Here is a 24,614-nt window from a genome sequence, read left to right on the forward strand (position 1 = left end):
CAATTTTAGGGTCTTATAGCTCAAAATAATTAGTAAATGCATGAAAAATAACAAATGAAGTCAGAAAGGATTGAAAAATGATGATGTGGCTTTGAATGGTGCATTTTGAACACACAAAAAGACAGGAGTTCAAATTAGTTTTAAAAAATGAAATCCCTTTGTAACAGACGAGTTTCCGGATGAAATCCTGATACTTTGAAAAAGATTCTCCGTTTTATACACGAAGTGCATCCAGTTTTTGCCATAACCCTCTCAACATTCTTGCACATGCTATGTGGATGAAATGATGATACCATGCCAACTTTCAACCTTTTCAGAGTTCATTTGAAATGCTTTTCAATTTTACGGTCTTATAGCTCAAAATAATTAGTAAATGCATGAAAAATAACAAATGAAGTCAGAAAAGATTGAAAAATGATGATGTGGCTTTGAATGGTGCATTTTGAACACACAAAAAGTCAGGAGTTCAAATAAGTTTAAAAAAATGAAATCCCTTTGTAACAGACGAGTTTCCGGATGAAATCCTGATACTTTGAAAAAGATTCTCCGTTTTATACACGAAGTGCATCCAGTTTTTGCCAAAACCCTCTCAACTTTCTTGCACATGCTATGTGGATGAAATGATGATCCCATGCCAACTTTCAACCTTTTCAGAGTTCATTTGAATTGCTTTTCAATTTTAGGGTCTTATAGCTCAAAATAATTAGTAAATGCATGAAACATAACAAATGAAGTCAGAAAGGATTGAAAAATGAGGATGTGGCTTTGAATGGTGCATTTTGAACACACAAAAAGTCAGGAGTTCAAATAAGTTTTAAAAAATGAAATCCCTTTGTAACAGACGAGTTTCCGGATGAAATCCTAATACGTTGAAAGAGATTGTCCGTTTTGTACACGAAGTGCATCCAGTTTTTGCCGTAACCCTCTCAACTTTCTTGCACATGCTATGTGGATGAAAATACCATGCCAACTTTCAACCTTTTCAGAGTTCATTTGAAATGCTTTTCAATTTTAGGGTCTCATAGCTCAAAATAATTAGTAAATGCATGAAAAATAACAAATGAAGTCAGAAAGGATTGAAAAATGATGATGTGGCTTTGAATGGTGCATTTTGAACACACAAAAAGTCAGGAGTTCAAATAAGTTTTAAAAAATGAAATCCCATTGTAACAGACGAGTTTTCGGATGAAATCCTGATACGTTGAAAGAGATTGTCCGTTTTGTACACGAAGTGCATCCAGTTTTTGCCGTAACCCTCTCAACTTTCTTGCACATGCTATGTGGATGAAAATACCATGCCAACTTTCAACCTTTTCAGAGTTCATTTGAAATGCTTTTCAATTTTAGGGTCTCATAGCTCAAAATAATTAGTAAATGCATGAAAAATAACAAATGAAGTCAGAAAGGATTGAAAAATGATGATGTGGCTTTGAATGGTGCATTTTGAACTCACAAAAAGTCCGGAGTTCAAATAAGTTTAAAAAAATGTTATCCCTTTGTAACAGACGAGTTTCCGGATGAAATCCTGATACGTTGAAAGAGATTGTCCGTTTTGTACACGAAGTGCATCCAGTTTTTGCCGTAACCCTCTCAACTTTCTTGCACATGCTATGTGGACGAAAATACCATGCCAACTTTCAACCTTTTCAGAGTTCATTTGAAATACTTTTCAATTTTAGGGTCTCATAGCTCAAAATAATTAGTAAATGCATGAAAAATAACAAATGAAGTCAGAAAGGATTGAAAAATGATGATGTGGCTTTGAATGGTGCATTTTGAACACACAAAAAGTCAGGAGTTCAAATAAGTTTTAAAAAATGAAATCCCTTTGTAACAGACGAGTTTCCGGATGAAATCCTGATACGTTGAAAGAGATTGTCCGTTTTGTACACGAAGTGCATCCAGTTTTTGCCGTAACCCTCTCAACTTTCTTGCACATGCTATGTGGATGAAAATACCATGCCAACTTTCAACCTTTTCAGAGTTCATTTGAAATACTTTTCAATTTTAGGGTCTCATAGCTCAAAATAATTAGTAAATGCATGAAAAATAACAAATGAAGTCAGAAAGGATTGAAAAATGATGATGTGGCTTTGAATGGTGCATTTTGAACACACAAAAAGTCAGGAGTTCAAATAAGTTTTAAAAAATGAAATCCCTTTGTAACAGACGAGTTTCCGGATGAAATCCTGATACGTTGAAAGAGATTGTCCGTTTTGTACACGTAGTGCATCCAGTTTTTGCCGTAACCCTCTCAACTTTCTTGCACATGCTATGTGGATGAAAATACCATGCCAACTTTCAACCTTTTCAGAGTTCATTTGAAATGCTTTTCAATTTTAGGGTCTCATAGCTCAAAATAATTAGTAAATGCATGAAAAATAACAAATGAAGTCAGAAAGGATTGGAAAATGATGATGTGGCTTTGAATGGTGCATTTTGAACACACAAAAAGTCAGGAGTTCAAATAAGTTTTAAAAAATGAAATCCCTTTGTAACAGACGAGTTTCCGGATGAAATCCTGATACGTTGGAAGAGATTGTCCGTTTTGTACACGAAGTGCATCCAGTTTTTGCCCTAACCCTCTCAACTTTCTTGCACATGCTATGTGGATGAAATGATGATACCATGCCAACTTTCAACCTTTTCAGAGTTCATTTGAAATGCTTTTCAATTTTAGGGTCTCATAGCTCAAAATAATTAGTAAATGCATGAAAAATAACAAATGAAGTCAGAAAGGATTGAAAAATGATGATGTGGCTTTGAATGGTGCATTTTGAACACACAAAAAGTCAGGAGTTCAAATAAGTTTTAAAAAATGAAATCCCTTTGTAACAGACGAGTTTCCGGATGAAATCCTGATACGTTGAAAGAGATTGTCCGTTTTGTACACGAAGTGCATCCAGTTTTTGCCGTAACCCTCTCAACTTTCTTGCACATGCTATGTGGATGAAAATACCATGCCAACTTTCAACCTTTTCAGAGTTCATTTGAAATGTTTTTCAATTTTAGGGTCTCATAGCTCAAAATAATTAGTAAATGCATGAAAAATAACAAATGAAGTCAGAAAGGATTGAAAAATGATGATGTGGCTTTGAATGGTGCATTTTGAACACACAAAAAGTCAGGAGTTCAAATAAGTTTTAAAAAATGAAATCCCTTTGTAACAGACGAGTTTCCGGATGAAATCCTGATACGTTGAAAGAGATTGTCCGTTTTGTACACGAAGTCCATCCAGTTTTTGCCGTAACCCTCTCAACTTTCTTGCACATGCTATGTGGATGAAAATACCATGCCAACTTTCATCCTTTTCAGAGTTCATTTGAAATGCTTTTCAATTTTAGGGTCTTATAGCTCAAAATAATTAGTAAATGCATGAAAAATAACAAATGAAGTCAGAAAGGATTGAAAAATGATGATGTGGCTTTGAATGGTGCATTTTGAACACACAAAAAGACAGGAGTTCAAATAAGTTTTAAAAAATGAAATCCCTTTGTAACAGACGAGTTTCCGGATGAAATCCTGATACTTTGAAAAAGATTCTCCGTTTTATACACGAAGTGCATCCAGTTTTTGCCGTAACCCTCTCAACATTCTTGCACATGCTATGTGGATGAAATGATGATACCATGCCAACTTTCAACCTTTTCAGAGTTCATTTGAAATGCTTTTCAATTTTACGGTCTTATAGCTCAAAATAATTAGTAAATGCATGAAAAATAACAAATGAAGTCAGAAAAGATTGAAAAATGATGATGTGGCTTTGAATGGTGCATTTTGAACACACAAAAAGTCAGGAGTTCAAAGAAGTTTAAAAAAATTAAATCCCTTTGTAACAGACGAGTTTCCGGATGAAATCCTGATACTTTGAAAAAGATTCTCCGTTTTATACACGAAGTGCATCCAGTTTTTGCCATAACCCTCTCAACTTTCTTGCACATGCTATGTGGATGAAATGATGATACCATGCCAACTTTCAACCTTTTCAGAGTTCATTTGAATTGCTTTTCAATTTTAGGGTCTTATAGCTCAAAATAATTAGTAAATGCATGAAACATAACAAATGAAGTCAGAAAGGATTGAAAAATGATGATGTGGCTTTGAATGGTGCATTTTGAACACACAAAAAGTCAGGAGTTCTAATAAGTTTTAAAAAATGAAATCCCTTTGTAACAGACGAGTTTCCGGATGAAATCCTGATACGTTGAAAGAGATTGTCCGTTTTGTACACGAAGTGCATCCAGTTTTTGCCGTAACCCTCTCAACTTTCTTGCACATGCTATGTGGATGAAAATACCATGCCAACTTTCAACCTTTTCAGAGTTCATTTGAAATGCTTTTCAATTTTAGGGTCTCATAGCTCAAAATAATTAGTAAATGCATGAAAAATAACAAATGAAGTCAGAAAGGATTGAAAAATGATGATGTGGCTTTGAATGGTAAATTTTGAACACACAAAAAGTCAGGAGTTCAAATAAGTTTTAAAAAATGAAATCCCTTTGTAACAGACGAGTTTTCGGATGAAATCCTGATACGTTGAAAGAGATTGTCCGTTTTGTACACGAAGTGCATCCAGTTTTTGCCGTAACCCTCTCAACTTTCTTGCACATGCTATGTGGATGAAAATACCATGCCAACTTTCAACCTTTTCAGAGTTCATTTGAAATGCTTTTCAAGTTTAGGGTCTCATAGCTCAAAATAATTAGTAAATGCATGAAAAATAACAAATGAAGTCAGAAAGGATTGAAAAATGATGATGTGGCTTTGAATGGTGCATTTTGAACTCACAAAAAGTCCGGAGTTCAAATAAGTTTAAAAAAATGTTATCCCTTTGTAACAGACGAGTTTCCGGATGAAATCCTGATACGTTGAAAGAGATTGTCCGTTTTGTACACGAAGTGCATCCAGTTTTTGCCGTAACCCTCTCAACTTTCTTGCACATGCTATGTGGATGAAAATACCATGCCTACTTTCAACCTTTTCAGAGTTCATTTGAAATGCTTTTCAATTTTAGGGTCTCATAGCTCAAAATAATTAGTAAATGCATGAAAAATAACAAATGAAGTCAGAAAGGATTGAAAAATGATGATGTGGCTTTGAATGGTGCATTTTGAACACACAAAAAGTCAGGAGTTCAAATAAGTTTTAAAAAATGAAATCCCTTTGTAACAGACGAGTTTCCGGATGAAATCCTGATACGTTGAAAGAGATTGTCCATTTTGTACACGAAGTGCATCCAGTTTTTGCCGTAACCCTCTCAACTTTCTTGCACATGCTATGTGGATGAAAATACCATGCCAACTTTCAACCTTTTCAGAGTTCATTTGAAATGCTTTTCAATTTTAGGGTCTCATAGCTCAAAATAATTAGTAAATGCATAAAAAATAACAAATGAAGTCAGAAAGGATTGAAAAATGATGATGTGGCTTTGAATGGTGCATTTTGAACACACAAAAAGTCAGGAGTTCAAATAAGTTTTAAAAAATGAAATCCCTTTGTAACAGACGAGTTTCCGGATGAAATCCTGATACGTTGAAAGAGATTGTCCGTTTTGTACACGAAGTGCATCCAGTTTTTGCCGTAACCCTCTGAACTTTCTTGCACATGCTATGTGGATGAAAATACCATGCCAACTTTCAACCTTTTCAGAGTTCATTTGAAATGCTTTTCAATTTTAGGGTCTTATAGCTCAAAATAATTAGTAAATGCATGAAAAATAACATATGAAGTCAGAAAGTATTGAAAAATGATGATGTGGCTTTGAATGGTGCATTTTGAACACACAAAAAGTCAGGAGTTCAAATAAGGTTTAAAAATGAAATCCCTTTGTAACAGACGAGTTTCCGGATGAAATCCTGATACTTTGAAAGAGATTGTCCGTTTTGTACACGAAGTGCATCCAGTTTTTGCCATAACCCTCTCAACTTTCTTGCACATGCTATGTGGATGAAATGATGATACCATGCCAACTTACAACCTTTTCAGAGTTCATTTGAAATGCTTTTCAATTTTAGGGTCTTATAGCTCAAAATAATTAGTAAATGCATGAAAAATAACAAATGAAGTCAGAAAGGATTGAAAAATGATGATGTGGCTTTGAATGGTGCATTTTGAACACACACAAAGTCTGGAGTTCAAATAAGTTTTAAAAATTGAAATCCCTTTGTAACAGACGAGTTTCCGGATGAAATCCTGATACGTTGAAAGAGATTGTCCGTTTTGTACACGAAGTGCATCCAGTTTTTGCCGTAACCCTCTAAACTTTCTTGCACATGCTATGTGGATGAAAATACCATGCCAACTTTCAACCTTTTCAGAGTTCATTTGAAATGTTTTTCAATTTTAGGGTCTCATAGCTCAAAATAATTAGTAAATGCATGAAAAATAACAAATGAAGTCAGAAAGGATTGAAAAATGATGATGTGGCTTTGAATGGTGCATTTTGAACACACAAAAAGTCAGGAGTTCAAATAAGTTTTAAAAAATGAAATCCTTTGTAACAGACGAGTTTCCGGATGAAATCCTGATACGTTGAAAGAGATTGTCCGTTTTGTACACGAAGTCCATCCAGTTTTTGCCGTAACCCTCTCAACATTCTTGCACATGCTATGTGGATGAAAATACCATGCCAACTTTCAACCTTTTCAGAGTTCATTTGAAATGCTTTTCAATTTTAGGGTCTTATAGCTCAAAATAATTAGTAAATGCATGAAAAATAACAAATGAAGTCAGAAAGGATTGAAAAATGATGATGTGGCTTTGAATGGTGCATTTTGAACACACAAAAAGACAGGAGTTCAAATAAGTTTTAAAAAATGAAATCCCTTTGTAACAGACGAGTTTCCGGATGAAATCCTGATACTTTGAAAAAGATTCTCCGTTTTATACACGAAGTGCATCCAGTTTTTGCCGTAACCCTCTCAACATTCTTGCACATGCTATGTGGATGAAATGATGATACCATGCCAACTTTCAACCTTTTCAGAGTTCATTTGAAATGCTTTTCAATTTTACGGTCTTATAGCTCAAAATAATTAGTAAATGCATGAAAAATAACAAATGAAGTCAGAAAAGATTGAAAAATGATGATGTGGCTTTGAATGGTGCATTTTGAACACACAAAAAGTCAGGAGTTCAAATAAGTTTAAAAAAATTAAATCCCTTTGTAACAGACGAGTTTCCGGATGAAATCCTGATACTTTGAAAAAGATTCTCCGTTTTATACACGAAGTGCATCCAGTTTTTGCCATAACCCTCTCAACTTTCTTGCACATGCTATGTGGATGAAATGATGATACCATGCCAACTTTCAACCTTTTCAGAGTTCATTTGAATTGCTTTTCAATTTTAGGGTCTTATAGCTCAAAATAATTAGTAAATGCATGAAAAATAACAAATGAAGTCAGAAAGGATTGAAAAATGATGATGTGGCTTTGAATGGTGCATTTTGAACGCACAAAAAGTCAGGAGTTCAAATAAGTTTTAAAAAATGAAATCCCTTTGTAACAGACGAGTTTCCGGATGAAATCCTGATACGTTGAAAGAGATTGTCCGTTTTGTACACGAAGTGCATCCAGTTTTTGCCGTAACCCTCTCAACTTTCTTGCACATGCTATGTGGATGAAAATACCATGCCAACTTTCAACCTTTTCAGAGTTCATTTGAAATGCTTTTCAATTTTAGGGTCTCATAACTCAAAATAATTAGTAAATGCATGAAAAATAACAAATGAAGTCAGAAAAGGATTGAAAAATGATGATGTGGCTTTGAATGGTGCATTTTGAACACACAAAAAGTCAGGAGTTCAAATAAGTTTTAAAAAATGAAATCCCTTTGTAACAGACGAGTTTCCGGATGAAATCCTGATACGTTGAAAGAGATTGTCCGTTTTGTACACGAAGTGCATCCAGTTTTTGCCGTAACCCTCTCAACTTTCTTGCACATGCTATGTGGATGAAAATACCATGCCAACTTTCAACCTTTTCAGAGTTCATTTGAAATGCTTTTCAATTTTAGGGTCTTATAGCTCAAAATAATTAGTAAATGCATGAAAAATAACAAATGAAGTCAGAAAGGATTGAAAAATGATGATGTGGCTTTGAATGGTGCATTTTGAACACACAAAAAGTCAGGAGTTCAAATAAGTTTAAAAAAATGAAATCCCTTTGTAACACACGAGTTTCCGGATGAAATCCTGATACGTTGAAAGAGATTGTCCGTTTTGTACACGAAGTGCATCCAGTTTTTGCCGTAACCCTCTCAACTTTCTTGCACATGCTATGTGGATGAAAATACCATGCCAACTTTCAACCTTTTCAGAGTTCATTTGAAATGCTTTTCAATTTTAGGGTCTCATAGCTCAAAATAATTAGTAAATGCATGAAAAATAACAAATGAAGTCAGAAAGGATTGAAAAATGATGATGTGGCTTTGAATGGTGCATTTTGAACACACAAAAAGTCAGGAGTTAAAATAAGTTTTAAAAAATGAAATCCCTTTGTAACAGACGAGTTTCCGGATGAAATCCTGATACGTTGAAAGAGATTGTCCGTTTTGTACACGAAGTGCATCCAGTTTTTGCCGTAACCCTCTCAACTTTCTTGTACATGCTATGTGGATGAAAATACCATGCCAACTTTCAACCTTTTCAGAGTTCATTTGAAATGTTTTTCAATTTTAGGGTCTCATAGCTCAAAATAATTAGTAAATGCATGAAAAATAACAAATGAAGTCAGAAAGGATTGAAAAATGATGATGTGGCTTTGAATGGTGCATTTTGAACACACAAAAAGTCAGGAGTTCAAATAAGTTTTCAAAAATGAAATCCCTTTGTAACAGACGAGTTTTCGGATGAAATCCTGATACGTTGAAAGAGATTGTCCGTTTTGTACACGAAGTGCATCCAGTTTTTGCCGTAACCCTCTCAACTTTCTTGCACATGCTATGTGGATGAAAATACCATGCCAACTTTCAACCTTTTCAGAGTTCATTTGAAATGCTTTTCAATTTTAGGGTCTTATAGCTCAAAATAATTAGTAAATTTATGAAAAATAACAAATGAAGTCAGAAAGTATTGAAAAATGATGATGTGGCTTTGAATGGTGCATTTTGAACACACAAAAAGTCAGGAGTTCAAATAAGGTTTAAAAATGAAATCCCTTTGTAACAGACGAGTTTCCGGATGAAATCCTGATACTTTGAAAGAGATTGTCCGTTTTGTACACGAAGTGCATCCAGTTTTTGCCATAACCCTCTCAACTTTCTTGCACATGCTATGTGGATGAAATGATGATACCATGCCAACTTACAACCTTTTCAGAGTTCATTTGAAATGCTTTTCAATTTTAGGGTCTTATAGCTCAAAATAATTAGTAAATGCATGAAAAATAACAAATGAAGTCAGAAAGGATTGAAAAATGATGATGTGGCTTTGAATGGTGCATTTTGAACACATAAAAAGTCCGGAGTTCAAATAAGTTTAAAAAAATGAAATCCCTTTGTAACAGACGAGTTTCCGGATGAAATCCTGATACGTTGAAAGAGATTGTCCGTTTTGTACACGAAGTGCATCCTGTTTTTGCCGTAACCCTCTCAACTTTCTTGCACATGCTATGTGGATGAAAATACCATGCCAACTTTCAACCTTTTCAGAGTTCATTTGAAATGCTTTTCAATTTTAGGGTCTTATAGCTCAAAATAATTAGTAAATGCATGAAAAATAACAAATGAAGTCAGAAAGTATTGAAAAATGATGATGTGGCTTTGAATGGTGCATTTTGAACACACAAAAAGTCAGGAGTTCAAATAAGTTTGAAAAAATGAAATCCCTTTGTAACAGACGAGTTTCCGGATGAAATCCTGATTCTTTGAAAGAGATTGTCCGTTTTGTACACGAAGTGCATCCAGTTTTTGCCATAACCCTCTCAACTTTCTTGCACATGCTATGTGGATGAAATGATGATACCATGCCAACTTACAACCTTTTCAGAGTTCATTTGAAATGCTTTTCAATTTTATTGTCTTATAGCTCAAAATAATTACTAAATGCATGAAAAATAACAAATGAAGTCAGAAAGGATTGAAAAATGATGATGTGGCTTTGAATGGTGCATTTTGAACACACAAAAAGTCAGGAGTTCAAATAAGTTTTAAAAAATGAAATCCCTTTGTAACAGACGAGTTTCCGGATGAAATCCTGATACTTTGAAAGAGATTATCCGTTTTGTACACGAAGTGCATCCAGTTTTTGCCGTAACCCTCTCAACTTTCTTGCACATGATATGTGGATGAAATGATGATACCATGCAAACTTTAAACCTTTTCAGAGTTCATTTGAAATGCTTTTCAATTTTAGGGTCTTATAGCTCAAAATAATTAGTAAATGCATGAAAAATAACAAATGAAGTCAGAACGGATTGAAAAATGATGATGTGCCTTTGAATGGTGCATTTTGAACACACAAAAAGTCCGGAGTTCAAATAAGTTTAAAAAAATGAAATCCCTTTGTAACAGACGAGTTTCCGGATGAAATCCTGATACGTTGAAAGAGATTGTCCGTTTTGTACACGAAGTGCATCCAGTTTTTGCCGTAACCCTCTCAACTTTCTTGCACATGCTATGTGGATGAAAATACCATGCCAACTTTCAACCTTTTCAGAGTTCATTTGAAATGCTTTTCAATTTTAGGGTCTTATAGCTCAAAATAATTAGTAAATGCATGAAAAATAACAAATGAAGTCAGAAAGTATTGAAAAATGATGATGTGGCTTTGAATGGTGCATTTTGAACACACAAAAAGTCAGGAGTTCAAATAAGTTTGAAAAAATGAAATCCCTTTGTAACAGACGAGTTTCCGGATGAAATCCTGATTCTTTGAAAGAGATTGTCCGTTTTGTACACGAAGTGCATCCAGTTTTTGCCATAACCCTCTCAACTTTCTTGCACATGCTATGTGGATGAAATGATGATACCATGCCAACTTACAACCTTTTCAGAGTTCATTTGAAATGCTTTTCAATTTTATTGTCTTATAGCTCAAAATAATTACTAAATGCATGAAAAATAACAAATGAAGTCAGAAAGGATTGAAAAATGATGATGTGGCTTTGAATGGTGCATTTTGAACACACAAAAAGTCAGGAGTTCAAATAAGTTTTAAAAAATGAAATCCCTTTGTAACAGACGAGTTTCCGGATGAAATCCTGATACTTTGAAAGAGATTATCCGTTTTGTACAGGAAGTGCATCCAGTTTTTGCCGTAACCCTCTCAACTTTCTTGCACATGATATGTGGATGAAATGATGATACCATGCAAACTTTAAACCTTTTCAGAGTTCATTTGAAATGCTTTTCAATTTTAGGGTCTTATAGCTCAAAATAATTAGTAAATGCATGAAAAATAACAAATGAAGTCAGAACGGATTGAAAAATGATGATGTGCCTTTGAATGGTGCATTTTGAACACACAAAAAGTCAGGAGTTCAAATAAGTTTTAAAAAATGAAATCCCTTTGTAACAGACGAGTTTCCGGATGAAATCCTGATACGTTGAAAGAGATTGTCCGTTTTGTACACGAAGTGCATCCAGTTTTTGCCGTAACCCTCTCAACTTTCTTGCACATGCTATGTGGATGAAAATACCATGCCAACTTTCAACCTTTTCAGAGTTCATTTGAAATGCTTTTCAATTTTAGGGTCTTATAGCTCAAAATAATTAGTAAATGCATGAAAAATAACAAATGAAGTCAGAAAGGATTGAAAAATGATGATGTGGCTTTGAATGGTGCATTTTGAACACACAAAAAGTCAGGAGTTCAAATAAGTTTAAAAAAATGAAATCCCTTTGTAACACACGAGTTTCCGGATGAAATCCTGATACGTTGAAAGAGATTGTCCGTTTTGTACACGAAGTGCATCCAGTTTTTGCCGTAACCCTCTCAACTTTCTTGCACATGCTATGTGGATGAAAATACCATGCCAACTTTCAACCTTTTCAGAGTTCATTTGAAATGCTTTTCAATTTTAGGGTCTCATAGCTCAAAATAATTAGTAAATGCATGAAAAATAACAAATGAAGTCAGAAAGGATTGAAAAATGATGATGTGGCTTTGAATGGTGCATTTTGAACACACAAAAAGTCAGGAGTTAAAATAAGTTTTAAAAAATGAAATCCCTTTGTAACAGACGAGTTTCCGGATGAAATCCTGATACGTTGAAAGAGATTGTCCGTTTTGTACACGAAGTGCATCCAGTTTTTGCCGTAACCCTCTCAACTTTCTTGTACATGCTATGTGGATGAAAATACCATGCCAACTTTCAACCTTTTCAGAGTTCATTTGAAATGTTTTTCAATTTTAGGGTCTCATAGCTCAAAATAATTAGTAAATGCATGAAAAATAACAAATGAAGTCAGAAAGGATTGAAAAATGATGATGTGGCTTTGAATGGTGCATTTTGAACACACAAAAAGTCAGGAGTTCAAATAAGTTTTAAAAAATGAAATCCCTTTGTAACAGACGAGTTTTCGGATGAAATCCTGATACGTTGAAAGAGATTGTCCGTTTTGTACACGAAGTGCATCCAGTTTTTGCCGTAACCCTCTCAACTTTCTTGCACATGCTATGTGGATGAAAATACCATGCCAACTTTCAACCTTTTCAGAGTTCATTTGAAATGCTTTTCAATTTTAGGGTCTTATAGCTCAAAATAATTAGTAAATGCATGAAAAATAACAAATGAAGTCAGAAAGTATTGAAAAATGATGATGTGGCTTTGAATGGTGCATTTTGAACACACAAAAAGTCAGGAGTTCAAATAAGGTTTAAAAATGAAATCCCTTTGTAACAGACGAGTTTCCGGATGAAATCCTGATACTTTGAAAGAGATTGTCCGTTTTGTACACGAAGTGCATCCAGTTTTTGCCATAACCCTCTCAACTTTCTTGCACATGCTATGTGGATGAAATGATGATACCATGCCAACTTACAACCTTTTCAGAGTTCATTTGAAATGCTTTTCAATTTTAGGGTCTTATAGCTCAAAATAATTAGTAAATGCATGAAAAATAACAAATGAAGTCAGAAAGGATTGAAAAATGATGATGTGGCTTTGAATGGTGCATTTTGAACACATAAAAAGTCCGGAGTTCAAATAAGTTTAAAAAAATGAAATCCCTTTGTAACAGACGAGTTTCCGGATGAAATCCTGATACGTTGAAAGAGATTGTCCGTTTTGTACACGAAGTGCATCCTGTTTTTGCCGTAACCCTCTCAACTTTCTTGCACATGCTATGTGGATGAAAATACCATGCCAACTTTCAACCTTTTCAGAGTTCATTTGAAATGCTTTTCAATTTTAGGGTCTTATAGCTCAAAATAATTAGTAAATGCATGAAAAATAACAAATGAAGTCAGAAAGTATTGAAAAATGATGATGTGGCTTTGAATGGTGCATTTTGAACACACAAAAAGTCAGGAGTTCAAATAAGTTTGAAAAAATGAAATCCCTTTGTAACAGACGAGTTTCCGGATGAAATCCTGATTCTTTGAAAGAGATTGTCCGTTTTGTACACGAAGTGCATCCAGTTTTTGCCATAACCCTCTCAACTTTCTTGCACATGCTATGTGGATGAAATGATGATACCATGCCAACTTACAACCTTTTCAGAGTTCATTTGAAATGCTTTTCAATTTTATTGTCTTATAGCTCAAAATAATTACTAAATGCATGAAAAATAACAAATGAAGTCAGAAAGGATTGAAAAATGATGATGTGGCTTTGAATGGTGCATTTTGAACACACAAAAAGTCAGGAGTTCAAATAAGTTTTAAAAAATGAAATCCCTTTGTAACAGACGAGTTTCCGGATGAAATCCTGATACTTTGAAAGAGATTATCCGTTTTGTACACGAAGTGCATCCAGTTTTTGCCGTAACCCTCTCAACTTTCTTGCACATGATATGTGGATGAAATGATGATACCATGCAAACTTTAAACCTTTTCAGAGTTCATTTGAAATGCTTTTCAATTTTAGGGTCTTATAGCTCAAAATAATTAGTAAATGCATGAAAAATAACAAATGAAGTCAGAACGGATTGAAAAATGATGATGTGCCTTTGAATGGTGCATTTTGAACACACAAAAAGTCCGGAGTTCAAATAAGTTTAAAAAAATGAAATCCCTTTGTAACAGACGAGTTTCCGGATGAAATCCTGATACGTTGAAAGAGATTGTCCGTTTTGTACACGAAGTGCATCCAGTTTTTGCCGTAACCCTCTCAACTTTCTTGCACATGCTATGTGGATGAAAATACCATGCCAACTTTCAACCTTTTCAGAGTTCATTTGAAATGCTTTTCAATTTTAGGGTCTCATAGCTCAAAATAGTTAGTAAATGCATGAAAAATAACAAATGAAGTCAGAAAGGATTGAAAAATGATGATGTGGCTTCGAATGGTGCATTTTGAACACACAAAAAGTCAGGAGTTCAAATAAGTTTTAAAAAATGAAATCCCTTTGTAACAGACGAGTTTCCGGATGAAATCCTGATACGTTGAAAGAGATTGTCCGTTTTGTACACGAAGTGCATCCAGTTTTTGCCGTAACCCTCTCAACATTCTTGCACATGCTATGTGGATGAAAATACCATGCCAACTTTCAACCTTTTCAGAGTTCATTTGAAATGCTTTTCAATTTTAGGGTCTCATAGCTCAAAATAATTAGTAAATGCATGAAAAATAACAAATGAAGTCAGAAAGGATTGAAAAATGATGAAGTGGCTTTGAATGGTGCATTTTGAACACACAAAAAGTCAGGAGTTAAAATAAGTTTTAAAAAATGAAATCCCTTTGTAACAGACGAGTTTCCGGATGAAATCCTGATACGTTGAAAGAGATTGTCCGTTTTGTACACGAAGTGCATCCAGTTTTTGCCGTAACCCTCTCAACTTTCTTGCACATGCTATGTGGATGAAAATACCATGCCAACTTTCAACCTTTTCAGAGTTCATTTGAAATGCTTTTCAATTTTAGGGTCTTATAGCTCAAAATAATTAGTAAATGCATGAAAAATAACAAATGAAGTCAGAAAGTATTGAAAAATGATGATGTGGCTTTGAATGGTGCATTTTGAACACACAAAAAGTCAGGAGTTCAAATAAGTTTGAAAAAATGAAATCCCTTTGTAACAGACGAGTTTCCGGATGAAATCCTGATTCTTTGAAAGAGATTGTCCGTTTTGTACACGAAGTGCATCCAGTTTTTGCCATAACCCTCTCAACTTTCTTGCACATGCTATGTGGATGAAATGATGATACCATGCCAACTTACAACCTTTTCAGAGTTCATTTGAAATGCTTTTCAATTTTATTGTCTTATAGCTCAAAATAATTACTAAATGCATGAAAAATAACAAATGAAGTCAGAAAGGATTGAAAAATGATGATGTGGCTTTGAATGGTGCATTTTGAACACACAAAAAGTCAGGAGTTCAAATAAGTTTTAAAAAATGAAATCCCTTTGTAACAGACGAGTTTCCGGATGAAATCCTGATACTTTGAAAGAGATTATCCGTTTTGTACACGAAGTGCATCCAGTTTTTGCCGTAACCCTCTCAACTTTCTTGCACATGATATGTGGATGAAATGATGATACCATGCAAACTTTAAACCTTTTCAGAGTTCATTTGAAATGCTTTTCAATTTTAGGGTCTTATAGCTCAAAATAATTAGTAAATGCATGAAAAATAACAAATGAAGTCAGAACGGATTGAAAAATGATGATGTGCCTTTGAATGGTGCATTTTGAACACACAAAAAGTCCGGAGTTCAAATAAGTTTAAAAAAATGAAATCCCTTTGTAACAGACGAGTTTCCGGATGAAATCCTGATACGTTGAAAGAGATTGTCCGTTTTGTACACGAAGTGCATCCAGTTTTTGCCGTAACCCTCTCAACTTTCTTGCACATGCTATGTGGATGAAAATACCATGCCAACTTTCAACCTTTTCAGAGTTCATTTGAAATGCTTTTCAATTTTAGGGTCTCATAGCTCAAAATAGTTAGTAAATGCATGAAAAATAACAAATGAAGTCAGAAAGGATTGAAAAATGATGATGTGGCTTCGAATGGTGCATTTTGAACACACAAAAAGTCAGGAGTTCAAATAAGTTTTAAAAAATGAAATCCCTTTGTAACAGACGAGTTTCCGGATGAAATCCTGATACGTTGAAAGAGATTGTCCGTTTTGTACACGAAGTGCATCCAGTTTTTGCCGTAACCCTCTCAACATTCTTGCACATGCTATGTGGATGAAAATACCATGCCAACTTTCAACCTTTTCAGAGTTCATTTGAAATGCTTTTCAATTTTAGGGTCTCATAGCTCAAAATAATTAGTAAATGCATGAAAAATAACAAATGAAGTCAGAAAGGATTGAAAAATGATGATGTGGCTTTGAATGGTGCATTTTGAACACACAAAAAGTCAGGAGTTAAAATAAGTTTTAAAAAATGAAATCCCTTTGTAACAGACGAGTTTCCGGATGAAATCCTGATACGTTGAAAGAGATTGTCCGTTTTGTACACGAAGTGCATCCAGTTTTTGCCGTAACCCTCTCAACTTTCTTGCACATGCTATGTGGATGAAAATACCATGCCAACTTTCAACCTTTTCAGAGTTCATTTGAAATGCTTTTCAATTTTAGGGTCTTATAGCTCAAAATAATTAGTAAATGCATGAAAAATAACAAATGAAGTCAGAAAGGATTGAAAAATGATGATGTGGCTTTGAATGGTGCATTTTGAACACACAAAAAGACAGGAGTTCAAATAAGTTTTAAAAAATGAAATCCCTTTGTAACAGACGAGTTTCCGGATGAAATCCTGATACTTTGAAAGAGATTGTCCGTTTTGTACACGAAGTGCATCCAGTTTTTGCCGTAACCCTCTCAACTTTCTTGCACATGCTATGTGGATGGAAATACCATGCCAACTTACAACCTTTTCAGAGTTCATTTGAAATGCTTTTGAATTTTGGGGTCTTATAGCTCAAAATAATTAGTAAATGCATGAAAAATAACAAATGAAGTCAGAAAGTATTAAAAATGATGATGTGGCTTTGAATGGTGCATTTTGAACACACAAAAAGTCAGGAGTTCATATAAGGTTTAAAAATGAAATCCCTTTGTAACAGACGAGTTTCCGGATGAAATCCTGATACTTTGAAAGAGATTGTCCGTTTTGTACACGAAGTGCATCCAGTTTTTGCCATAACCCTCTCAACTTTCTTGCACATGCTATGTGGATGAAATGATGATACCATGCCAACTTACAACCTTTTCAGAGTTCATTTGAAATGCTTTTCAATTTTAGGGTCTTATAGCTCAAAATAATTAGTAAATGCATGAAAAATAACAAATGAAGTCAGAAAGGATTGAAAAATGATGATGTGGCTTTGAATGGTGCATTTTGAACACACAAAAAGTCAGGAGTTCAAATAAGTTTTAAAAAATGAAATCCCTTCGTAACAGACGAGTTTCCGGATGAAATCCTGATACGTTGAAAGAGATTGTCCGTTTTGTACACGAAGTGCATCCAGTTTTTGCCGTAACCCTCTCAACTTTCTTGCACATGCTATGTGGATGAAAATACCATGCCAACTTTCAACCTTTTCAGAGTTCATTTGAAATGCTTTTCAATTTTAGGGTCTTATAGCTCAAAATAATTAGTAAATGCATAAAAAATAACAAATGAAGTCAGAAAGGATTGAAAAATGATGATGTGGCTTTGAATGGTGCATTTTGAACACACAAAAAGTCAGGAGTTCAAATAAGTTTTAAAAAATGAAATCCCTTTGTAACAGACTAGTTTCCGGATGAAATCCTGATACTTTGAAAGAGATTGTCCGTTTTGTACACGAAGTGCATCCAGTTTTTGCCATAACCCTCTCAACTTTCTTGCACATGCTATGTGGATGAAATGATGATACCATGCCAACTTACAACCTTTTCAGAGTTCATTTGAAATGCTTTTCAATTTTAGGGTCTTGTAGCTCAAAATAATTAGTAAATGCATGAAAAATGACAAATGAAGTCAGAAAGGATTGAAAAATGATGATGTGGCTTTGAATGGTGCATTTTGAACACACAAAAAGTCAGGAGTTCAAATAAGTTTTTAAAAATGAAATCCCTTTGTAACAGACGAGTTTCCGGATGAAATCCTGATACATTGAAAGAGATTATCCGTTTTGTACACGAAGTGCATCCAGTTTTTGCCGTAACCCTCTCAAATTTCTTGCACATGATATGTGGATGAAATGATGATACCATGCAAACTTTCAACCTTTTCAGAGTTCATTTGAAATGCTTTTCAATTTTAGGGTCTTATAGGTCAAAATAATTAGTAAATGCATGAAAAATAACAAATGAAGTCAGAAAGGATTGAAAAATGATGATATGGCTTTGAATGGTGCATTTTGAACACACAAAAAGTCCGGAGTTCAAATAAGTTTTAAAAAATGAAATCCCTTTGTAACAGACGAGTTTCCGGATGAAATCCTGATAGGTTGAAAGAGATTGTCCGTTTTGTACACGAAGTGCATCCAGTTTTTGCCGTAACCCTCTCAACTTTCTTGCACATGCTATGTGGATGAAAATACCATGCCAACTTTCAACCTTTTCAGAGTTCATTTGAAATGCTTTTCAATTTTAGGGTCTTATAGCTCAAAATAATTAGTAAATGCATGAAAAATAACAAATGAAGTCAGAAAGGATTGAAAAATGATGATGTGGCTTTGAATGGTGCATTTTGAACACACAAAAAGTCAGGAGTTCAAATAAGTTTTAAAAAATGAAATCCCTTTGTAACAGACGAGTTTCCGGATGAAATCCTGATACGTTGAAAGAGATTGTCCGTTTTGTACACGAAGTGCATCCAGTTTTTGCCGTAACCCTCTCAACTTTCTTGCACATGCTATGTGGATGAAAATACCATGCCAACTTTCAACCTTTTCAGAGTTCATTTGAAATGTTTTTCAATTTTAGGGTCTCATAGCTCAAAATAATTAGTAAATGCATGAAAAATAAGAAATGAAGTCAGAAAGTATTGAAAAATGATGATGTGGCTTTGAATGGTGCATTTTGAACACACAAAAATTCCGGAGTTCAAATAAGTTTAAAAAAATGAAATCCCTTTGTAACAGACGAGTTTCCGGATGAAATCCTGATACGTTGAAAGAGATTGTCCGTTTTGTACACGAAGTGCATCCAGTTTTTGCCGTAACCCTCTCAACTTTCTTGCACATGCTATGTGGATGAAAATACCATGCCAACTTTCAACCTTTTCAGAGTTCATTTGAAATGGTTTTCAATTTTAGGGTCTCATAGCTCAAAATAATTAGTAAATGCATGAAAAATAACAAATGAAGTCAGAAAGGATTGAAAAATGATGATGTGGCTTTGAATGGTGCATTTTGAACACACAAAAAGTCAGGAGTTCAAATAAGTTTTAAAAAATGAAATCCCTTTGTAACAGACGAGTTTCCGGATGAAATCCTGATACGTTGAAAGAGATTGTCCGTTTTGTACACGAAGTGCATCCAGTTTTTGTCGTAACCCTCTCAACTTTCTTGCACATGCTATGTGGATGAAAATACCATGCCAACTTTCAACCTTTTCAGAGTTCATTTGAAATGCTTTTCAATTTTAGGGTCTTATAGCTCAAAATAATTAGTAAATGCATGAAAAATAAGAAATGAAGTCAGAAAGGATTGAAAAATGATGATGTGAATTTGAATGGTGCATTTTGAACACACAAAAAGTCAAGAGTTCAAATAAGTTTTAAAAAATGAAATCCCTTTGTAACAGACGAGTTTCCGGATGAAATCCTGATACTTTGAAAGAGATTGTCCGTTTTGTACACGAAGTGCATCCAGTTTTTGCCATAACCCTCTCAACTTTCTTGCACATGCTATGTGGATGAAATGATGATACCATGCCAACTTACAACCTTTTCAGAGTTCATTTGAAATGCTTTTCAATTTTAGGGTCTTATAGCTCAAAATAATTAGTAAATGCATGAAAAATAACAAATGAAGTCAGAAAGGATTGAAAAATGATGATGTGGCTTTGAATGGTGCATTTTGAACACACAAAAAGTCAGGAGTTCAAATAAGTTTTAAAAAATGAAATCCCTTTGTAACAGACGAGTTTCCGGATGAAATCCTGATACTTTGAAAGAGATTATCCGTTTTGTACACGAAGTGCATCCAGTTTTTGCCGTAACCCTCTCAACTTTCTTGCACATGATATGTGGATGAAATGATGATACCATGCAAACTTTCATCCTTTTCAGAGTTCATTTGAAATGCTTTTCAATTTTAGGGTCTTATAGCTCAAAATAATTAGTAAATGCATGAAAAATAACAAATGAAGTCAGAAAGGATTGAAAAATGATGGTGTGGCTTTGAATGGTGCATTTTGAACTCACAAAAAGTCCGGAGTTCAAATAAGTTTAAAAAAATGAAATCCCTTTGTAACAGACGAGTTTCCGGATGAAATCCTGATACGTTGAAAGAGATTGTCCGTTTTGTACACGAAGTGCATCCAGTTTTTGCCGTAACCCTCTCAACTTTCTTGCACATGCTATGTGGATGAAAATACCATGCCAACTTTCAACCTTTTCAGAGTTCATTTGAAATGCTTTTCAATTTTAGGGTCTTATAGCTCAAAATAATTAGTAAATGCATGAAAAATAACAAATGAAGTCAGAAAGGATTGAAAAATGATGATGTGGCTTTGAATGGCGCATTTTAACACAAAAAAAGTCAGGAGTTCAAATAAGTTTTAAAAAATGAAATCCCTTTGTAACAGACGAGTTTCCGGATGAAATCCTGATACATTGAAAGAGATTATCCGTTTTGTACACGAAGTGCATCCAGTTTTTGCCGTAACCCTCTCAACTTTCTTGCACATGATATGTGGATGAAATGATGATACCATGCAAACTTTCAACCTTTTCAGAGTTCATTTGAAATGCTTTTCAATTTTAGGGTCTTATAGCTCAAAATAATTAGTAAATGCATGAAAAATAACAAATGAAGTCACAAAGGATTGAAAAATGATGATGTGGCTTTGAATGGTGCATTTTGAACACACAAAAAGTCCGGAGTTCAAATAAGTTTTAAAAAATGAAATCCCTTTGTAACAGACGAGTTTCCGGATGAAATCCTGATACGTTGAAAGAGATTGTCCGTTTTGTACACGAAGTGCATCCAGTTTTTGCCGTAACCCTCTCAACTTTCTTGCACATGCTATGTGGATGAAAATACCATGCCAACTTTCAACCTTTTCAGAGTTCATTTGAAATGTTTTTCAATTTTAGGGTCTCATAGCTCAAAATAATTAGTAAATGCATGAAAAATAACAAATGAAGTCAGAAAGGATTGAAAAATGATGATGTGGCTTTGAATGGTGCATTTTGAACACACAAAAAGTCAGGAGTTCAAATAAGTTTTAAAAAATGAAATCCCTTTGTAACAGACGAGTTTCCGGATGAAATCCTGATACTTTGAAAGAGATTGTCCGTTTTGTACACGAAGTGCATCCAGTTTTTGCCATAACCCGCTCAACTTTCTTGCACATGCTATGTGGATGAAATGATGATACCATGCCAACTTACAACCTTTTCAGAGTTCATTTGAAATGCTTTTCAATTTTAGGGTCTTATAGCTCAAAATAATTAGTAAATGCATGAAAAATAACAAATGAAGTCAGAAAGGATTGAAAAATGATGATGTGGCTTTGAATGGTGCATTTTGAACACATAAAAAGTCCGGAGTTCAAATAAGTTTAAAAAAATGAAATCCCTTTGTAACAGACGAGTTTCCGGATGAAATCCTGATACGTTGAAAGAGATTGTCCGTTTTGTACACGAAGTGCATCCTGTTTTTGCCGTAACCCTCTCAACTTTCTTGCACATGCTATGTGGATGAAAATACCATGCCAACTTTCAACCTTTTCAGAGTTCATTTGAAATGCTTTTCAATTTTAGGGTCTTATAGCTCAAAATAATTAGTAAATGCATGAAAAATAACAAATGAAGTCAGAAAGTATTGAAAAATGATGATGTGGCTTTGAATGGTGCATTTTGAACACACAAAAAGTCAGGAGTTCAAATAAGTTTGAAAAAATGAAATCCCTTTGTAACAGACGAGTTTCCGGATGAAATCCTGATTCTTTGAAAGAGATTGTCCGTTTTGTACACGAAGTGCATCCAGTTTTTGCCATAACCCTCTCAACTTTCTTGCACATGCTATGTGGATGAAATGATGATACCATGCCAACTTACAACCTTTTCAGAGTTCATTTGAAATGCTTTTCAATTTTATTGTCTTATAGCTCAAAATAATTACTAAATGCATGAAAAATAACAAATGAAGTCAGAAAGGATTGAAAAATGATGATGTGGCTTTGAATGGTGCATTTTGAACACACAAAAAGTCAGGAGTTCAAATAAGTTTTAAAAAATGAAATCCCTTTGTAACAGACGAGTATCCGGATGAAATCCTGATACTTTGAAAGAGATTATCCGTTTTGTACACGAAGTGCATCCAGTTTTTGCCGTAACCCTCTCAACTTTCTTGCACATGATATGTGGATGAAATGATGATACCATGCAAACTTTAAACCTTTTCAGAGTTCATTTGAAATGCTTTTCAATTTTAGGGTCTTATAGCTCAAAATAATTAGTAAATGCATGAAAAATAACAAATGAAGTCAGAACGGATTGAAAAATGATGATGTGCCTTTGAATGGTGCATTTTGAACACACAAAAAGTCCGGAGTTCAAATAAGTTTAAAAAAATGAAATCCCTTTGTAACAGACGAGTTTCCGGATGAAATCCTGATACGTTGAAAGAGATTGTCCGTTTTGTACACGAAGTGCATCCAGTTTTTGCCGTAACCCTCTCAACTTTCTTGCACATGCTATGTGGATGAAAATACCATGCCAACTTTCAACCTTTTCAGAGTTCATTTGAAATGCTTTTCAATTTTAGGGTCTCATAGCTCAAAATAGTTAGTAAATGCATGAAAAATAACAAATGAAGTCAGAAAGGATTGAAAAATGATGATGTGGCTTCGAATGGTGCATTTTGAACACACAAAAAGTCAGGAGTTCAAATAAGTTTTAAAAAATGAAATCCCTTTGTAACAGACGAGTTTCCGGATGAAATCCTGATACGTTGAAAGAGATTGTCCGTTTTGTACACGAAGTGCATCCAGTTTTTGCCGTAACCCTCTCAACATTCTTGCACATGCTATGTGGATGAAAATACCATGCCAACTTTCAACCTTTTCAGAGTTCATTTGAAATGCTTTTCAATTTTAGGGTCTCATAGCTCAAAATAATTAGTAAATGCATGAAAAATAACAAATGAAGTCAGAAAGGATTGAAAAATGATGAAGTGGCTTTGAATGGTGCATTTTGAACACACAAAAAGTCAGGAGTTAAAATAAGTTTTAAAAAATGAAATCCCTTTGTAACAGACGAGTTTCCGGATGAAATCCTGATACGTTGAAAGAGATTGTCCGTTTTGTACACGAAGTGCATCCAGTTTTTGCCGTAACCCTCTCAACTTTCTTGCACATGCTATGTGGATGAAAATACCATGCCAACTTTCAACCTTTTCAGAGTTCATTTGAAATGCTTTTCAATTTTAGGGTCTTATAGCTCAAAATAATTAGTAAATGCATGAAAAATAACAAATGAAGTCAGAAAGTATTGAAAAATGATGATGTGGCTTTGAATGGTGCATTTTGAACACACAAAAAGTCAGGAGTTCAAATAAGTTTGAAAAAATGAAATCCCTTTGTAACAGACGAGTTTCCGGATGAAATCCTGATTCTTTGAAAGAGATTGTCCGTTTTGTACACGAAGTGCATCCAGTTTTTGCCATAACCCTCTCAACTTTCTTGCACATGCTATGTGGATGAAATGATGATACCATGCCAACTTACAACCTTTTCAGAGTTCATTTGAAATGCTTTTCAATTTTATTGTCTTATAGCTCAAAATAATTACTAAATGCATGAAAAATAACAAATGAAGTCAGAAAGGATTGAAAAATGATGATGTGGCTTTGAATGGTGCATTTTGAACACACAAAAAGTCAGGAGTTCAAATAAGTTTTAAAAAATGAAATCCCTTTGTAACAGACGAGTTTCCGGATGAAATCCTGATACTTTGAAAGAGATTATCCGTTTTGTACACGAAGTGCATCCAGTTTTTGCCGTAACCCTCTCAACTTTCTTGCACATGATATGTGGATGAAATGATGATACCATGCAAACTTTAAACCTTTTCAGAGTTCATTTGAAATGCTTTTCAATTTTAGGGTCTTATAGCTCAAAATAATTAGTAAATGCATGAAAAATAACAAATGAAGTCAGAACGGATTGAAAAATGATGATGTGCCTTTGAATGGTGCATTTTGAACACACAAAAAGTCCGGAGTTCAAATAAGTTTAAAAAAATGAAATCCCTTTGTAACAGACGAGTTTCCGGATGAAATCCTGATACGTTGAAAGAGATTGTCCGTTTTGTACACGAAGTGCATCCAGTTTT

General features: G+C 34.3%; 1 pseudogene; it reads left to right on the forward strand.

Annotated features, from left to right (window-relative positions):
- LOC120969163 (putative disease resistance protein RGA3) overlaps nucleotides 1-24,614 on the forward strand; it is a 187,451-nt pseudogene that overhangs the window by 22,259 nt on the left and 140,578 nt on the right.

This window comes from Aegilops tauschii, chromosome 1 (assembly GCF_002575655.3).
Source record: "Aegilops tauschii subsp. strangulata cultivar AL8/78 chromosome 1, Aet v6.0, whole genome shotgun sequence".
Lineage (NCBI taxonomy): Eukaryota > Viridiplantae > Streptophyta > Magnoliopsida > Poales > Poaceae > Aegilops > Aegilops tauschii.